This window comes from Diadema setosum, chromosome 12 (genome assembly GCF_964275005.1).
Source record: "Diadema setosum chromosome 12, eeDiaSeto1, whole genome shotgun sequence".
In the NCBI taxonomy this organism is placed as follows: domain Eukaryota; kingdom Metazoa; phylum Echinodermata; class Echinoidea; order Diadematoida; family Diadematidae; genus Diadema; species Diadema setosum.
This window is the reverse complement of record NC_092696.1, coordinates 2,877,178-2,898,455: the sequence shown is the minus strand read 5'-3', so window position 1 is coordinate 2,898,455 and position 21,278 is coordinate 2,877,178. Positions and strand designations below refer to the sequence as shown.

At 37.4% G+C, this 21,278-nt stretch overlaps 1 long non-coding RNA gene across 1 annotated transcript; it reads right to left on the bottom strand.

Annotated features, from left to right (window-relative positions):
- Positions 1-11,668: 11,668 nt before the first annotated feature.
- LOC140235594 (uncharacterized) lies at positions 11,669-13,820 on the bottom strand. Its single transcript, XR_011901699.1, has 3 exons — positions 13,788-13,820; positions 12,927-13,018; positions 11,669-11,778 (listed from the first exon to the last, which is right to left on the bottom strand). It is a non-coding gene; the product is annotated as an uncharacterized lncRNA (long non-coding RNA).
- Positions 13,821-21,278: the final 7,458 nt, after the last annotated feature.

Genomic DNA, 21,278 nt, shown 5'->3' with positions numbered 1-21,278 from the left:
GACTACCTTAACAAAAGAGTGATTTGTTTAGAGACACATTTCATGACAGTGAAAGCATATTTTTGGTATGGTCTTCGTTTAAAGACATTATTTACCTTTTGCAGATGAAACAAAAACCCAGCTTTAGTGCTTAAAAATAGTTCTAAAAGGTGAGTTAGGAATAGAAACAATCATTGTATAAATTTGAATCAGAATAATCAAGTTAAGTATTGTTTAATATACAAATTGTGAGAAACAGTAATGTCAACTTATGATACGAACGTTTCTAGACTAAACCGTCTACAGTTGTGGTTAAGTGGGGAAAATATCTTTTATATCTTAGGCTCTATTACAAAATGTTTATTCTTTAGAATTTTTTATGATACAACTGACCTACAGGCTACAGACATGCATCAAATATGATGACTCCAACATCTTTTAATCACTGCTCCCAGTGAGAAACAATATCAAATTGTCACAATTGTCAAAAACAATTGTCAATTACAATCAATATTTTGTGAAATGATGCAACATACAATGTACAACCAACCACAGGTCATTATAGTATTCTACAAAATCACAGCATGTACATGAATAACAAACTAAATAGGAATCCTTGGGGATTTATATTCAAAAATTCCTCCACCATATCAAAACTAATAAAAGGGAAGTTCACAAATAATTTTCAAAACAATCAGATGTTATTTCAAATGGCATGTGAATCTGATCATCCCATAGAATTTACTCAGGTTGATTTCAAATTGGAAGACAATGCTGCACTTGTAGCGTATTGAACCTATTTCTCTTACCTGATCCTCCTTTGTGATATGTCAGTAGTAACGTTTGGCACTGCTGACAGTAGATCTTGATTACACGTCTCAACGAGGGCAGCATCTTTCAGCACCGTGATTCATGCTGGCAGTAACAAAGACCAAGTCTTGGGATGTGTTTGTATGCAACGCAACACAAATGCCTGCACAAGCTAAATAAAGATTGAAATGTGGCCAGTGACCATTGGTGACTGTACTGTAACAAAGCTGAACCACTGGCACTGATATGTACTTTTTAATAGGAAATATCAATGTAGACAATTACAACCCTACTCCACTACCACACTGCCTGGCACGCACAATGTACTATAGTAGGCCCTACATTGTCACTGTATGTGGCTGTAGACAGTAAATATTTACGTCAGTAGGTAACCTGTCCCTAGGCCTAGACACTACTGTGGAGACTTTATTAAATTGTCAATAACACGATAGTGACTGTATGGGACTGCACAATGCTCTCGAAAGAATTGACATGAGCTCTGCTTTCCCGAAACAAAAGAGTTTAATGAGCGTACAAATTACAATTAATTCAAATAATCTCTTATTTTAGTGACAGAAGGCACCGCTTCCAGCTTACGTACCTAGTTTAAATGAAGTATCACGAAGTTTACGGAAATATTGTCTACATCTGCCTCCCTCTGTCTGAAGCAAAATCTCAATGAATGAAAATTTCGTGTGTAAAATGCTAATGTGTACGTGTGTGTGCGTCATGGTGTGCGTATACATCACAGAACTCTTATACTGTGGTATACATCTGTACGTCTAATGGACGTTGGGAATGTGTATTGCGTCGGTCGTGTATGGCGCGCCAGAGGGGAATCAAATATTTATGTTCCACACCAACTAAAAAACCATTTCATCAAGTAAAATTTCATTCAACAAAAATATATTCGACAAAATATATATTTGATAAAAGATATATTCAATAAAATATGTATTTGACAAAAATATATTCAAACAAAATATATATTTGACAAAAAAATATATAGGTTTGACCAAAATATATATTTGACAAAAATATATATATATTTCACCAAAATATATTTGACCAAAATTATATTCGACCAAAAATATATTTGACCAAAAATATATTCGACAAAATATATATTTCACCAAAAATATATTTGACACAAAATATGTTTGACCCAAAATATATTTGACCAAAAATATCTGACGAAAATATATTCGACAAAATATATTCATTTCAACAAAAATCTATTAGATCCAAAATATATTTGACAAAAAGTGTTTTACATACATGGCTTTCCATACTTTCGAGAAAAAAAAAATCATTCGATGAACGAAAAACCATTCCATGAAAATACATTTCATGAGCTGAAATACGTTTCATGACAAAATACGTTCGACAAAACGAGTGCGCAATATTCGCTGTGTACATGTACCAAGCTGGCCCATGCGACTTGTCTACATGCAGCGCAACACGTACGCATGCATACACTGCACGTGTGTGTACCATGCATAGCACACTACAGCTAGCTAGCCCGTCATCGGCGAGGCGCAGCCGCTGGCCGCCTTGGTGGGATGCTCGATCGTGCTAGTGGTGGGTTTTGAGCGCGGTAGCTTTCGCGATTTCGATGTCGATCTAGCTCAAGACTTCACGCATGGGCCATGGGCTTCCACTGTTCTGAAAGTGGGAGTAGGAATGATCCCGCCATGGCGTTATGCAAAAGATTCAGCACAGCTTAATCTCCGCCATTGCCAGTTGGCGAGCGAGAGATCGGGATCAGGTCGTGGCCGTGGCAGAGCAACATCAGCGGTAACCGCATGCAGCAGCGACCCCAACACGTTACTGGTTACAATCACAGATATAAATAGGTAGATTGATCAAGCCCATTCACAACCCACGCGTAGCTTTATAGCCAGTTGCGCGCACATTACATGCCGCCATTTTGATTAGTCTTTTGTTACGTCACGGCTTGCGATGAACAGGGGGACTGAGGTAAAAAAGAAGAAAAAAAAAGTCAGCGTAGGTTGCGCACGCTAGCCGTGACGTAACAAAAGACTAACCAAAATGGCGGAGATCGCGTGCGCTGGCTATGCTTTCAGACCCCACTTGATCATTCTACCTATATAGTTCTGTGGTTACAATACAGCGCCCCGCGCCGGGGTTACATCATCACAATACAAATACATATAGTACTAGTATTTCATCACATCATCACTATACAACCAGCTATATACCTCATCACTATACAACCAGATACATACTTCATCACTACAACCAGATACTTCATTTGATGAATCTTCAAGTCTGATTGGTTAAGAATTGGGGCATACAGTCAGTAATTACCTGTAGTTCCCACAGTACCCAAACTGACCCATATTATACTAAACTGCCCTCTTGATTTGTAGCAGCACATTCATATGCACATGTAGGGTAAGCACTTGGCTTCAATAGTGAGAGAGGTGACCAATATCCAATACGATTGCAATGCACGTGAAATGGCAGCGCCGATGTGTGAATTGGCTATCCAAGAGCTATTGCCATCAACCTACTAAATTTTCATATACAATTTTCTTCATTATACACAGATATGAACTGCTTTTCTTCAAGGCAGTTGTTGCTATCGGTGCCCCTGTAAGGTTCCTTGGGTCATAGCACAGAGCCGAGATCCCTCGTGGTAATGATATCAACAATTCCCCGAAGAGCAGTCCATATTTGCACTCTAGGAGATTGTCATTAAAAACTTCATGTCTGAACAGATGGGAGAAGTGTTGTGTGGTGGTTAGTAGAGGTGCCATTGAACTACGGCAAACATATTCCATATGTAGTATCAAAATGTCAATAAATGTTTGTAGAATATGTTGAAGAAATTGAACTACAGTCAACCTTGCCCATGTTGAATCTATTTGGACTGAAGAAATAGCTTCGATCAGAGAAAATTCAACTAATGAGGGATTAAAATTAATAGAATGTACCGGTATAAAGAGAAGAGGACTTGAAAAGGACCTTTGACTTGGGTGATTATTTGACTTATGCGAGGCCAGCTTAAGCAAGGTTGACTGTATTTTCATTTGTGTTGGAACTTTTGCAGCAGTTATCAAAGAATGAATAAAACTGGATACAAATATAGAATCCATGTTATAAAACTTGCAAGGATGATACACTAATTTCATCACAATCATAGTCATGGATTGAAAAGGAACACATATATGCTATTATGTGCCAAATTTGTTTGTTTGGTTTTTTTTTTTGTATGTGAGGGGGTGTGTGTGTGTGTGTTTTCATTTGATTGCTCTTATGGTTTGTTCACTTATAGGTCTCCATACTTTCAACACTGTTATTATTCCTCGAGTACTAGTAGTATGTTGCACTGCATCTTGTATGAAAAAAACAAACAAACACCAAAACCTCTAATTTTGCAGTCATTCACCTGGAGCATATACATTTGTACTGTACTCTTCTGAGCAGCAGTAAACTAATTTGCCCATTCACAATGAACTGGTTGTTTCCAGTCGCACAACTTACAATATATATAGAAAACTTACAGTTTGTGAGATGGCGTCATTCAGTTGTGTACACAGCTATATGATGTACGTAGTAACTATCTCACTTTTTCAGTCATAAATTTATCTTGTGTATCATTCATCCAGTCACGCATTCAATCACTCCTTTCACTTTGTATGCCAAGTTAGCAAGGAAAGATATTCGTGCCATACCAATCACAAGATGGAAATTTAATTGCAGTCATTCACAATTCTGGACATAAAAGAAATACAAAGTTTATGTAAATAACACTGTATATTCAAATTGGCTTGCCATTATTCAACAAGACAGCTCGCACTGCTGTTGTATGTATTCCGCACAACCTACTAAAGAGCTCTGAACCACACTGCTTTCACAGTAGTTTGGGTACAGTCCCTTTGTTATCAGTCCATATTTTCCATTCACAACAGACCCAAGAGATGTCACCTGTAGGCCACACAGTTTTGGGGGATAAATTGTTTCCTGTCATGAATCGCCCACTTATGGCCAGAAGTAACAAGATTTCAGAGGCTGAACTTATTTCACAGATGAGCCAGCAGGCAGTATTTCTAACATTATGGCATTGTTATTTCATGTTACTGAGTAAGATCTGAATATTACTGAGTACATGTATTACCAGGTAAAATTTGTATGCTTACCGTTATGTTGTAAAAGTTGCATCGCAGATTACAATTTGCACTGAAATAACCCCCATATTTCTCCTGTTGAAACATGAGAGATATTGAAACATACATTTTCTTCATCAGACACTCACAGATAAAACATAATAACATATGATAACCAATAATTACAGTATATAGTGCCTTTTCAAAAAAGACTTGAAGCACTTCAACAATTACAACACTGATCCACTTACAATGTAACATGTAGGGGGCTCGTAGGCATGGCACATCCAGTCAATATTTGAAATATTACACTTTGAAAAGTCGCAAGTAATTAATGCAGGTTTGATTCATTTCAGAAGGGATCTTTCTTTTCTACCAAAAACAGATCCCTTAACTTCCAAGCTTCAATCATATTTCTTACATGTCATGTGGTTGAAGCTTCTCTGGCATTGCCAGCTTAATGCCACAGTCAAGGTGTCACAAATTCCAATCTTTCAAATTCATGAAATCAAATTCCAATCTTCTACAATCTAAATGAGGCAATTGGCACAAATGTACATGCCTTGTCACATATCCTTTTTTTTTTCTATATTTTTCAAATTCATTTCATTTCAGTCTCACAATAATTAATGAATGCTAATTTTGAATGGCAAGTACAATGCTTCTGCTCTGAAATTATGCTGTATACTGTAAACCTGTTTCAATCAGAGGGGGCAGAAATTTGCTTACGACACAAGTTAGCCTTAACCCAATGAGGACTGACTGATTTTGCGACAACAAGCATTTCCCATAGACACCTACCCTAGTATACTCCGACTGGTTCTCAATTGGTTAAGAGGAAACTCTGTTAAGCCAGACTTGAAGCACCTCCAGACATAAAGATTCTTACTCGCAAGTGGTACATGTACACTGATCTTTGAAGGCACTGAACACATAATAAAATTCTTGTTAACATGAAAACTTGGCTTATACCAGTCTACTGTCAGCCGCCATTACAGGACAAAGATCATCAATGTAAAGTATTGTATCATCCAATGAAGTCCCATTCTCTGAGTATGACTACTGCACATCAATAGTTTATACAGGATCCTGCTGTGTACTTCACTGTGAAAACGGGTCTAGGGCAATTACCCCCTGGGCAATTACCCCGGACCCTTCCCCTGTCCCTAATCCTAATCCTAATCCTGAAACTAATCCTAACCATAACCCAAACTCCTAACACTAAACCTAACCCTAACCCTAATCTTAACTCTAACCTTACCACTAACCAGTATTTAGCCGGGGGGTAATTGCCCTCTGGGGGTAATTGCCCGGATACGGTGAAAACAACCTTCAAACAATCAGAGTTAACATGATACAGACTACAACTGTGTCAAAGATAAGGTGGGTCTGAAAGTCATGACTACACACAAGGCCTTATGAACATCAATGCTGAACTGTTACCACATACTAGTATATTATTCTGTATGTACAACTTTAATAAAGATGTGGAGTGTAAAACAGATGCACCCATCGTGTCACTGACTTCATTTGTATTTCCAGTTCCAGTGTATATTGTAAGCAACTTTGTTCAACTTTGTCAATAAACAAAACTATTTCACATTGATCACTTAAATAAACAGTATTGAAGTCAACATCCCTTTAAAATTAACTCTGAGACAAATAGAACTATGCAGATATTCATCAGTCTAGAGATACCACACAATTACACTTGCTGTAGGAAGTCTTTAATATTACAATCTCAGATAAGCTGGAAAACATGATCAAGAGAGGCACTCCTGTATGGATTGTACATTGCTAAGTAATTGAAAGATAAAAACTTTATAAGACCAAGGAGGTACTAGTACCTCCTTGATAAGACGATAATTTGTACATTTACGAATAATTTCTGAATCCAAAAGAAAGATTCATATACATTCAACAACACTGACAAACAGACAGACACACAATAAAAACTCACACACCTATGAAGGAACTTTGTTCACAATGTGGACTAAATCACATTTTTGAACTAAGGAAAACCCACTAGAACTTTAGAAGACTGAGAGCTAAACACTATCAATTCTGTTTATGCTCTTCCAGCATTATCACAGCCAATGTGAAAAACTGAATGTGGATTTTTCTTCCCAACACCAGGATCACTGTAAATCTTACTGTTTTCAACAATCTACATATGGCAGGTTATAGTTTACAGTCAGGGGTCCTTCAGCTCATATCATGTAATCTGACAATGTAAGTACATTTCAATTGGACCACAGTGATCAAATTAATCTATCATAAAATTTCATTCAAAGTTAAATGGTGCAGTATTTCGAGATATTTACATTGTAACCTCTGGCAATTTAAAGAGTCATGAATACTGAGGAAACACCACAGACAGTATTTTTGTACTGAGCAAGGTGATATCCAATATTCTTACAGAGCTAGACCTGCTCATAATAAAGAGGATAAAATGGGTTTACCCCTTGCATAGAGACTATAAAATCTCTATCCCATTAAAAGTGCTATTCATTGGAGTGGGTAAAAGGAAAGCGATGGAAGGTTAATGGCAGGATGATGTCACGGTTTAGGGACAATATGAAGAATGATAGGAAAATGATGTGATGTCACATTAGTGTCATGATGATGTCACAGTTTGGTGATGATATCACAATAATGTGAAAATGATGCTATGATGTTATAAAGGTATAAGAATTATGTCTTGATGACAATGACGATGATGATGATGATTTAGTCTTATTCATAGAGGGTAGCCACTTTAGTGATCTTTGCACTGTTCTCCTTGTGGTTCCTGTTCACATTCATGAATGTAATTCAGCTATCAGGATTCTGTCATGATAATCTAATGATGATGATGATTTGAGGATGTCATGTTGATAATGAGCTGGCGATGTGATAGGGATGTAATATTGTCATAAATATAATACAAACATTATTATGATGTCATGATGACTGAGGATGTGACATAAACACATTGAGTGGATTAGACATTGGAATGATTGGCAATGAGCCATATAATCAATCTTTCGCCTTCCCCTAACATCATCAGCTATCAACCAAAAAAAAAAAAAAAAAAAAATGGCTTGACTGAGAGTGATGGGTTGACATTGGTATTGGTATTCCTCTGAGTAACCAGTGCTATATAACTTGCAAATATATCAAAGACGATTCTGACAGAGAATGTCATCACAACTATGAAATCTGTATGTTTACTTGGGAAAGGGGAGGGAGAGAACTAACCTGAATTCAATTTTATAGGGGCATGATTTGTTTTGTCCCTTTAAGCAGCATTACACATTAAAATGTTCTTGTCATCTTATCATCATACAAATCTGTAACTGCTGAAAGACTGCAATAGTGCAGATGAAAGAGTTGGCATTCATGTACCAATTGCAAAATTTCAAATACATGAAATCAAATGCTACAGATTCAAGAAATGAACTAAATATAAATGCATTACTCAATACTGGCAACCTTCATCATCAATAAAAACCATTATCAGTCATAATTGTTTAAAGTAAATGCCCATTATAAGAACCATGAGAAACACTTAAATATAAAACCTTGTGCAAACAGGAACACTTCCATAAGGCAAAAAAAAAAAAAAATCATTGTATTGGCGTAACCCGCCCCACCCTAGAAAACCCCCCGACCCTGAACTTTTCACACACAAAAAAAGGAAATACATCTTTTTTACTGAGAGAGGGCGCGATACGGGTTTGCGAATTATCAAAAACAACAACAACAACAACAACACCTGGTGTCGGAAAATGGCCGTGCAGTACAGCGTGTTGGCGACTGATAAGTCCGGTTCGAAGATTTTATTTAGTATTATTCAGAGAATCGATTTGTCAGTGGCGCTGGGTGATTTAGCCCAGGAATTTCTGACCGGTATGTCGTGACGGCTTTTAAACTGGTTATATAACAAATTTTTTGATGCAACAGACCCTCTCTATCGAATGGGGTTTCGTTAAATATGAGTTTTACACCTAAAATACAGGTAGCAGGTACAATTGTACACAGTCTTCACTTATTAATGACTTTCACTGAGTATACCCAACCAAACAAATGTCCGTGCACCAGTACATGTATGAAGATTTTGACAGATTGAATGCGTCAGAAATACTGCAAAACCACATAAGATTCCTGCCAAGTATCAATGAGACCATCGTCAGGTCAAACAAGTTCAAAATCACACAGTTGCTTGATGATGTGACGCCGACTCAACCGCCGATGACCCTACTTTTAATCTCCGGCACAACTAAGACAGAGGAAGTCAGCATCACCAAGAAACAGATATCTGAAATGAGCAACAAAAATCAGTCAATCGAGAGTAAGTCATTAAAAGGAGTTCTATGGAAAAGAGTAAAACTGTGCCTGATTGCCCCTCTAATTAAACAGACATGGAAGTCATTGTAGTGCATTAGACATTAAATTAGTCAATTATACCATCCAGTCAGCAGCCTATGAAACCAAATACTTGTATATAGCATTATTTTCCTACAAATATCTTATAAAGTGAAAAAAAGTATAAGAAACCTCTAATTTTCTCAAAACATGAAGCAGAGCAGAATACAAGAAATCCTACAGAAGTGCTGAGGTTTAGTTGTGAAGAAGTACAATCATAATGACAGATGTTTTACACATAGTTAACTCATTCAATTTTTTTGCTTTTAAAGGACACATTTGTACACATTAGCGTACAATGGGCAATAATTTTACAATGTGTACAATTAACAATTAGCCTGTGATATTTAAATGACGGCCCTTGGTTTCAACAATAACATGGCAAAAGTGTGCGAATACACCAGTGGGATGGGAGAAGGGGAGGGAAGTTCATGCCACACTCACCTTATACTGACAGTGCTTCCATCTGGAATATTTCCTGTAGTGGTGGGAAGTAGATAACCAACATCAGTTACATCTTGAAGGACAGCTAACCAAGGCATGATCTGCATGTTTGACAACATTACTTATCAAAATTATCACTCATTACTTTATGTTGAAACGTACTGACAAAGTCTGTACACAATTGAGTAATTTCATCACCAGTGGTGCATCAGACAGTATGTATGGTCTTGTATTCATACATGTATGCTACACGTCTTTTTATGACTTTGTCTGCCACAGAGAAGGCTGAGGCAGGATTGCATCTAATCGAGAGGAGCAGTCATTATTACAGTGCCATCTGGACTGCTTGACAGGCACAAGTTGATAAATCCCAGCTCAAGATAGTATCATGCTTGTCCTTATATTCTGAAAAGGCTTCATGGAGCAAAACAATTCATTGCATACTGTATGTGAAGATGAATGCTGCTACTGCATGTACTAATATACACAGCCAAGTATCTATAAAGACAATGGATAAATCTAATCAAATCAATACATGCATCATTATCTAATATTACAATCCGCATGACAAAGCATCTGACAGAAGATAGCTTGCTAAATGCACTAATGTTATCACTCGGCACAATGTAGCAAGGGCATAATATTACAATTATGTAAAGGAAGAACTTGACCAATATTAATAGAAATGTGTGTACAGTCATGGACAATAAAGGGAGCACTAACCTCTCTCCAGAAGACCCAGAGGATCCCCACGATGATGATGAGGGCAGAAATGACTACATAAATAAGAAGAGGTCTGGTGATCATGGGGTCACGAACCTAACGAGGAGGCTTCCTTATTACATCCTTGTCCAATGGCTCCACTCCGAGACTGGACAGAGGAGTGGGGAGAGAATGAAACATTATCATACAGTAATGTGAACTACAGAATGCACAATTTTTTTTTCTCATGTCAGTATTTGTTCATTATCCATCTTTGATAATACATGTATACACACTCTTTCTTTTTTTTAAAGAATGAACATATATTTGTCCTTTCTTCCAAATTAACAATAAAATCTGTAGCCATATAGACAGAAAGGATTTCTGGAAACAACATTAAAGGCATAATTTACCATTTGCAGATGAAAGCATTAGTGCTTTAGAATAGTTCTAAAATGTGAGTTAGGGATAGAAACAACCACTGTCAAAATTTGAATCCGTATAATCGATGTTAAGTGTTGTTAAATACACGAAATGTGAACAATAGTTATAATAAAAATGTTTCCAGACTAAACTGTATACAGTTACGGTTTATTGAGAAAAACCCTGATATTTCCTTATATTTTAGGTTTTATTGCAAATATTTCATATGGGAGGATGTTTTATGATACAACAGACCTACACATATGCATCAAATGTGATATCTTGAACATTTTTGAAATCACTGCTCCCAAAGGTAAACTGGACCTTTAATGTGTAGAGTAGAAATAGTTGGCGTCCAGACTTTCCAATAAGAAGGGTCACAAACAGAAGGAGAGTGGCATACAAATGAGACTTCGAAACACTGCTGATTTGAGAGGTATTGATTTTTACTTTTACAAAATTATTTTCCCCATGACTGAAGAATTATAATGGTACTCACTAAGATGCTGCTTTAGCCGATGAAAAGGTAAAATGAAATATTTTGAAACCAAAGCTTTAATGAGGTTCACAGATATTTGCTTGAAGAAATTTGATTGATTGATTGATTAATTGATTGATTGATTGACTGATTGATTGATTGTCAATCTTTATGCAGAGTGGCCTGATTAGACTGAATCAGAATAATGACTGCACTGCCGGCATAATTGCCCTCCCCCTTCAGAATACTCTCAGACCTGCTGATGTGTGCACATTGTGGCTCACCCTTGAGCAGGTGGTCCTTCCATGATGACGTTGATCCAAAGGCTCTGCATGGCATTGAGTGGGTTGGGAAACCTCATGATGATGGATAGGGCTATCAGGGTCCAAGGCAGCTATGCTCCTACCAACACAGAGAAACAAACAAACAAACAAAATCATATGTTGCAATCTATCTTCATAGATCCTTCACTTCATACTTTTGCATAATCATTAATACAAACATGCATACACCAAGTGTAAAAAAAAAAAATAATAATCCCGCTGGCATTGCATAAATATGAGGGAAATAGTAAAATGTTGAAGTGTTGCCCTTTTCTTTGGCCCCTGACCTTTGACCCCATGAACCCTAAATTCTCTAGATAATCATTGTCAGTCAGTACATGTATATATGCTATGTTCCATGAAGATACCATGAACAATTTCCAAGTTACTTGACCTTTTGACCTTTGACCTTTGACCTCATGACCCCAAACTTCCACCAGAGAATCTTAATTGGGTAATACATATATACACCAAGTTTTAAGAAAATATCTTCAGGCATTGCATAGATATGGTGGAAATAGTGAAATTTTACGTACTTGACCTTGACCTTTTGACCTTTGATCTTGAGCATGTGCACCCAAAAGTTGATAGGCACAACTTCACCCCCTAACACACATACATGCCAAGTTTCATTAGGATACCTCAAAACGTTTTTTAGTTACGCTGTCCACAAAATTCATTACGGACGGAAGGACGGACGGACGGACAACCCGAAAACATAATGCCTCCGGCACCACTTCGTGGCGGAGGCATAAAAAAAAAGAAAAAAAAAGGCTGTCAGCTGTGATTCAAGAAAATTTCACACTGCAAATATTTCTTGCTTTACAGTATGCACAAAACTACTTCCATTGGGGTGTAAGAACGACATTTTGTGTAAGTAGAGAATAGAGATTGTTAAGAATTGGGTGTGCACTTTTGATTATTGCAACACAAGATAGATACTCTAGAATCTACTTTTTGAAACAAAAATCTTTACAGTATCCTGTCTTCATTTCTTTCTGAATCTACAACTCCTCAAAGATTAGCTGATTGATGTAACTACCTTTATGAGGGTCGTAAAATTTTGATATACACTGATCAGGATCCTCTGATAAAATAGTTATCGCAGCACAAGCATGGCTCCTGTAAGCAATATGTTGATTAAACAGAATTTCCCCACTAGTTAAAGTCAGGGTTAACCACTCTGGAATTGGACTCCAGCTATCACTGGGGTAACATGACTCTCACCTGGTATAGCCATTGAAGACAGCTGCTCTGGTTTGTCCAAAAGATCCACATTCTCTCGACGGAAAGACTTTGACTTGGCACCAGCAAAGTTCCTGAAAGAATACAAGACAAGCTTATCAACAAAGAACATGATACATGTACTACAAAATACCACAAATCATAAGCAATTACATCTCATCTGGTACAGAAATCCTATGACCCACCAAACAAACAAATAAACACTAACTACAATAACAGTGAACACATTCTGAACAAGACACTTTTTTTTTCTTTTAATACTGCACAATTTATTCTGACAAATGAAGTAAGGAATTGCGACTGATTGACAAATTGCCCCACATCGACGTAAATAAGCACTGAATTGATCAGTGTTTTAGTAGTAGCCATGATAAAAAATCATGGGCGTACATACTCGAGCAGGATTCGAACCTACGACCTCCTGATCACCGGACAGGCATCATCTCCACTAGACCACCGAGCTTTCGCCCGACAGCAAGTGTTGGTTCTAATCCTTATAGCATGCAGCGGGTACTGCTTTGTTATTCAAATTCATGAAATTCTTCCGTCGAGATGTTTTCATTGCGACTGATTGACAAATTGCCCCACATCGACGTAAATATCATGGCTACTACTAAAACACTGATCAATTCAGTGCTTATTTATGTCGATGTGGGGCAATTTGTCAATCAGTCGCAATTAAAACATCTCGACGGCAGAATTTCATGAATTTGAAGAAGTATGGAATTGTTTGCTTGATTTTCTTCTGAACTTAATAATCTATGCTTTATAATAAGGAGCTACAGTGTCAAACCTTGGCAAAACCATCACTGGATCAATAGAGATCAACACAAAGTGACTCACGTCTTCCAGTCCTCTTCTGTTTCCCAGATCTCGTAGACAGCATAGTTACAGGTCCCCTCATGGCCTCAAACATTCTCACACTGTAGCTGCCATTGTGTATTAGTGGAAACAACAGAAATACAATGCATGACATTACTGGGTAAATACTGTATACCTTTTGGAACATAATTTTATCAACATATAATAAACTTGATGTTGAAAAAATGAACTGAAATGTTTCCAATTAGTACCATATTGATGTACCGGTACTTGTTTCAGGTTTCTCTAGGTACTGCTATTACAGTTTGCCTACAATATATTTAGAGGCATATATATTGTAATTTTGCAAGGGGGAAAGCAATGATGAATGATGATGATGATGATGATGATAATCATGACTAGTAACATCATTTTCATTATTCAAGTAATAACAACAGTGATAATTCATCATGAAAATTTTATTATGATCACTACCATCACTACTTTATTATTCCTAATATTACTAGCTTTGAAAAAACACACCAAATCACTATATTCCAAGTTTATCACAAAAGTAAAAAACATTCACAATGGGGCATAAAGTCTTGACTTCCTAAACTTCATCTTTGAAACTTTAGTTTCAACACACACACACACACACACGCACACACACACAAATAAATAACAATAAAGATGTAAAATTTGAACAACAATTTTCAAACAGTACAAGTACTTGACTAAGTTAGTACTTGACTGGATTAGGCATCCAGAATTCTGCTCTGTTGAAAGATAGGGATGGCTGTTTATATCACATATCTATATCCTCTGAGAATTGTTCATTCAGCTTATTCAATCTCATAACTTTCCATAAGAAACATCACATTCATAGAAGAAAAAAAAAAAAGAAATAACGTCAATTTTCCTAACTCTGTGATTAGTATAATATTACTGAAGCACTTTCCATTCAAAATATCACACCAGTGGGAATCTAGCAATGAGGACACGATGTCTTACCTCACACATCCATCATCTCTTCCTGCTGCATCAACGTATGTCCTCAGGTTGTCACGGAAACTTCATATTCTTTTCCTCCTGTACGGCGAACTACCTGCCAACAATGAATGCCTGTGGAGAGTAATCGTGATCGCGTGAATAACTGCAGTCAGCAACGCGCTGTCGTAATGATACTGACCTGTGTGACAGCAACTCTAATTGTTAGTCTCATGGCGGGGGGGGGGGGGGAGAGAACAACTAGCAATCTATATTTCATGATGAGTTACACATTACTCCAGGTTAGAAAGCATATAACCTTGTTTTTTATGATGTCTATGATGGTCCCCCTTATTTAAAAGCCACCGTAATGTGTAACGTTAACATTAAACAGCGTAAGCTGTGAGCGCGAGCAGAAACAACCACAACTAAGTCAACGTTGAATTCAATGCTTCCCCATGTCTCATTTAATTCAAATTTATGTGAGTGACTGGAAATGAGATACTAAGGAATCCCTGAAATTTTGGTGGAATTTGGTAGAGTGAAATTTGAGGTATATCTTCTTGCCTCTTAGATACGATATTGGCTTACTGCCAATACTGCATAACCATTTTACTACCGCCGGAATCTGTCTCTAAGAAGCCCATGACCGACGGCAACGAGAAGAGACAGATCTCAGACAAATTTCAATGGTCGCGCTCTGTCCACACGTAGTGCTCCTCTACAAGTTAGCGTGGATATGTCTTCCTGGACATTTTGCTGACTAAACCATACAGATACAGATCTCATCGGTCTACGACAGTTTACCAACCTGGGGTTGCTGAGGCTGAGCCCGTATCCGTAGTGCCGGTGCGGTGCCGGTGGTTGAGCCTGAGCCTATTTACAGCCTCAGGCTGTGGTCTTGCCCTTGGCCTGCTTGATGTTTGGGTTGGAGACCTGATCGTCATGGCAGGCGCTGCCGTAACTATACACAGCCCAGTCGCTGTACGTAGGATATTCGCACAGCGTACATCCGTCTGGTCGGGCTATTCGTAAACGCTGCCGCTGATGTAACCCCCGCCCGGGGCGGCCGGGCGCTGTACCAGTATCAACGTGTTGGGGTCGCTGCTGCGGTTACCGCTGATGTTGCTCTGCTCGTGCTAACTTAGTCTCCAAGTATGTCCACGACCGGGCGACCTGATCCCGATCGATCTCGCGCTCGTCATCTCACTGGCAATGGCGGAGCTGAATCTCTTGCATAACGCCATCGAGATCGTTCCTATTCCACTTTCAGAAGAGACAGCCATCATAATAGCACGCGTACCAAGCGAGCGTCTAGCTCTCACCGCACGGTATAGACCGATTCAATTTCGATGACCTATTCACCTACCGCCGCTAGCGGCGCTATAACGGTCGCCATAACTGGGGGCCAACGGGGGGCTTCCAGCGAGCTAGCTACCCAGCGAGTTGCACTTGCAGCTCAGCAGCCTAACGTACCCATCGCGCATAGTTAGCCGGGCGCGGCCGCTGCGCCGCGGCCGGCGACCGCCGGCGCCGCGCTAATATTGTGATTGTTTACTCACTGTGGAAAAGTAATTCAGCGGCTTTTAATGCCTTTCTTTTGGACAAATTGAGTGATTCAGACATATTGATCTACTTTGAAAGCTTCAAAGGAAGGATCAGGAAAACACATTATGCAGTTGTTGGGTGCACAAATAACAGAAAAAAAAAATGGAAATGGAAGCTTCACGGCAGTGTGTGAAATTCAGACACCGCTGACGCATGATAAAATAAGGCAACATTAAAGACAATTGAGTGAAAACAACTGTATAAAAATGCAGATTTCGAAACAAACTAGATTGTCTACTAGATTCTCTCTTCAATTAGGTTATCACTGCATATTCGGAAAATACAGGTATGTTGTTCATCTTAGAAGACAAGTTTAGATCAAAGAATTTGATAATTCACTGATTTTTTTTTTTTTTGATTTTTTTTTTTTAATCCTTGGTGTCCTGCTTGCCCAAGTTTACACTTCCTGGCTAGACTTTATCATTATGACAAACATATTTTACAGCATACACTACAGCTAAATAAAATGTTTCAAGATGCGTTAAATTCTTATATTGTTTTCACTTCTTCAATGTTCAGCACTGAATTGACCACAGGCCTATTCAATTTTGGCCTGGAACTCCGAATTTGACTTTTGATAAAGTGATACTCATACTTATTAAATATTAAACCATGGATGGTGGCAAACATCAGTTTCATAATCATAATTAACAAAGTATGATTTGAAAATCACTTTTGTAGATCATAATAGGCGTTAGCGTGATGTTACGCAAGGTTACTTAGACTTAAAATAGTACAGAGTAGTTTTGGTTGTTGACATCAGGCAACGTAAATTAAGTTTATACGGCTTAGAAACGCCTAGATTTGTATTCCTTTTGGTTTACTTACAATTAGGCTTGCCTGGTGCGACAACCGAAAATGATAGGATGTAGGGTTCTAGAAGTCAATAGGTCTAGATCTAGTCTGGACTCTTGCCTAGATTTCTAGACAAGATCTAACGTTAGACGGATTCTACCCTGCTGGCCCGACACTCCCGAGTAAAGGCAAAAGCCTGCCCTAAAAAGGTTAAGTTAACTGATAGCTTGCAATTATTTATTGCGCCATATCTAGCTCAAGATTCTTATTCATTATTTGTATTTAATTATATCAGCTAACTTGTCAACAGCCTATTCTTATTAGCAAGACGTCTGCCTGTGCCTAGCAATAATTCTCCCCAGCGGTTCTTATTCTCTTACACAAATGTAAATATACGGGGCTTACACGCGAGTACCCAAGTCATCGCCAAAGAAATAGAGTCCACAAACATTCACGGATCGTACCGATATTTACCTTGAAATTCAAGTCTTGGCTACAGCCGTATGTCCTCTACCCATTCGCTCATAGTCGGTAAAAGTTGTTTAATTTTATTTATTTTTAATTAGTTAGCGAAAAAAAAAATGTAGACTCTAGTTGTCACAAAGCCAGTTGCGTCGATCGCTGCCACCGCCAGAGATAGTTAGCTGGCCGGCTGGCGCCGGGTGGTAAAAGAAATGGCTGCCGCTGGCACCCTTGCCACGCACGCAGGACGCTTGCCGACCCGGCCTGTTTGGCCCCCAGTTATGGCGTCGCCTTAAGAGGGCGCACTTCCATGAACAGTCGCTTGAATCGGTCTATATACGGGCTAGCAAGCGCGCGCGGATGTGCATGCGCATGCAATTTGCAGATTGATGGTGTATACCACAGTGTACACGCAACGATCTACGTGCAGTGTAAGCTTGCGCTGCGCTGTATTGTCATCGAATAACTTTTTATTTTTATGGAATGATTTTTTGTTCATCGAATGGTTTTTTGTTCATCGAATGATTTCTTGTCGTAAGTATAGAACGCCATGTCAAATATATCTTGGGTCCAATATATTTTTGGTGAAATATATATATTTTTTGTCGAATATATTTTGGTCAAATATGATTTTTGGTCAAATATATTTTTTGTCAAATATATTTTGGGTCAAACATAGTTTGTGTCAAATATATTTTTGATCAAATATATTTTTGTGAAATATATTTTTGGTGAAACATATATATTTTTGTCAAATATATATTTTGTCGAATATATTTCGGTCAAACCTTCATATTCTCTTGTCAAATATATATTTTGTTTTAATATATATTTTATGAAATATATATTTTATCGAACATATTTTTGTGGAATGAAATTTAAATTGATGAAATGGTTTTTTAGTTGGTGTCGAACATAATTATTTGATTCCCTTCTGGCGTGCCATAGTCGTGCTCCTAAATCCCGTTCGTGTGCAAAGCACTCATCCTGCGATGCACTTTGATTTTCGTTGTTGTTGTTGATTGTGTCTACCTTCGATGAACAGTGTCAGAAAAACACAACTAATATTCACATGTGAACATTATCATCTTGTCTGTAGCCTAAAAGCAACCGCAGTTGAATATCCTTCGTATATTTGTAGGGAATTTACTGTATCATTTTTTTATACACAATAATCGTTATTTTTCCAGCCGAATCCTAAAAGTTAGCAAAGATTGTTTTTTTCCTTTTTTTTCCGAGCTGCTATCTTTAGGGCCGCATATTGCTATGTTTGCTCACCACATGTTGTTGCTTGTGTTTGTTTTACTTCTTTTATTTCGGTTTCCGTTACTGCCTTTGTCATAAACCTCTATTTTGTTTTGTTTGTTTTTTTGTTTGGTTTTTTTTTTTTTGTTTTGTTTTGCTTTGCTTTGCTATGGTTTTTTTTTTTTTTTTTTTTAATTGCGCGTTAATTTTCTGGACAGAAAATTAAAATCAAGCTCAATCTAATTCGGCTTCAAGTTTCGGCTCTGATCTAACATTTTTAACACACAAAAATAGGAAAACAAGAAGCGAAAACAGAATAACTTATTGGCATTTAGCAAGAAATCATGAAATGTAAAAAAATAATAATAATAATAACTATAATAAAAAAAAAGCAAAAAACAAAATGTTATCGTGGCCGGAAAGTATTTAAGTAGTGAACGTTGACATTAAAGTCTTATCCACTGTACAAAGTACAACAGTCGACTGTAAGATGATAATGGTTTCCCTATCCCCTTGCCTCGTTTGGTTAATATTCAAATTCAATTCAAATTGAAAATGATTTATTTCCATAATTATCAAGTAATACAAAGTCATACATAACGTTTACATGCCATAACATCAAAAGGAATTTTGAATCACGTAATTTTCAACAAAACATGAATACAGTTATTATTATAATGATATCAACTCTGGTTTGGATAAATAGATGAATAAGCAATACATTCTTAATTCATATTTTTACATGGAAAAGAGGAATTCACAAGAAAAGCATAGCTTGTAAAATTTTGTGAATTACTTTAGAAGGTGAAGGCATCTCAAAATCCGTCAAGAACTCCATGTATGAAATGTTGATATCCTGATATCAGGTGAAATAATCAGAAAATAATCTTTAAAAAATATTGCATTGTAATTGCGGTGATGAGACCCCGACACTTGCAACAATAGAATATTGCTCCGTTCTTGTTTTGCCGAAGGACTTCGAGGTTTGTGCTTTGTAAAGGGTTTGAGGTTTTGGGTCGTTATGTAAGGACTGATTAGGTTTATAGGCATACTTGGTAGAATATAAGCTTAGCGTGCATATTGCAAAAGTGGTGGGGGATTATAAGGAGGGCCATCTTGAGGGGTGCAAGCAATTACCCCCCCCCCCTTATAGGCCTATATTACGAAGTTACCGCATCTGTAGGCCTGATATATGAGAAGATAAAATAATGACTATATAATGACTGTGGCGGAATTTTTTTATGAAAGCGTTTTGATTTGCAATCTTGACACTATAAAAACTGACACTGGTCAATCGTAACAATAGGCCTATAGGCACCTAGTCTGTGTCCTTAATTGAGCGGGGTCGAGACCTTCTCTTACGATGTGTAATTTTAAAAAAAAATGGTATATTAATTCTTCCAAGGTCATGTACGATCAAAGGGATAGCACTGGTTAGCACTTTCTGCGAGATACCAAGACACAACTTGATATATTTCTTTAAAAAAACAACAACATACATTTCGAAGAGGAATTCAGTGTTTATCTGCCGTGAAAATCAGTTTTGAAATGGATGAGATATCAAAAACAAAAGCAAAAAGAAAGTGAAACAAAGCTATCGTAATAAATCATGGGTCCTCCCTTTCGTTAGAGTCACTCTGTTTTAGCTATCTCTGCCAGTGCAAAACAAATTTTTCAGCAAAACTTTGAATTTCTTTTAAAGAATTAGAATTCCTTTTAAAATCATCTGAAGAGTTTGCTCGCAAAAACCTATAAGTCCATATTTGCCAAATGGAGATATTTGCGATTAAAGGTCGAGAAAAATAAAGAGAATAATAAGAAAAATTTTGCTTCTTTTGACCATAACTTCAAAAATGTACCTTTATATGTAAAGACCAATATATCATTTAAAAGGTATTATTTTGTACTTTATGACTGAGACCGTACATCAAAATCTTCAAAAATGGACTTATCGGGTTTTTGCGAACAAACTCTTCATCTTCAAAAGAAAGAAAAAAAAAAAAACGTTGGAAACCTGAAACCTCATCTCAACCGAAACTGTACCATCCCTTTGATAGAGTCAAATCCTTTAGGAGATATTTTGGGAAGCCAATTTAAAACGAGGACCATTATTTTCAATCACGCCTTATCATACTCGGCCGTTTCACCGTAAAAGGGTCTATTTTGAGAAAATAATGTTACTTCGGAGAAAAAACGGGTTTAAAGTTTAGTGTATCAATTGTATGTCTGTCTCTTGTTTTTGTAAAGAGAATGGCTCATATGAGCGTTATGTATTATGGAAATATAAAAAATGAAATATGAAAAATACACCAAACTTTAAACCCGTTTTTCTCCGAAGTAACATTTTTCAAGACAGATCCTTTTACCGTGGAACGGCCGTACTAAGCATTGATTGATCGACTCAAAAATCTATACACATTGCAATAAATAACG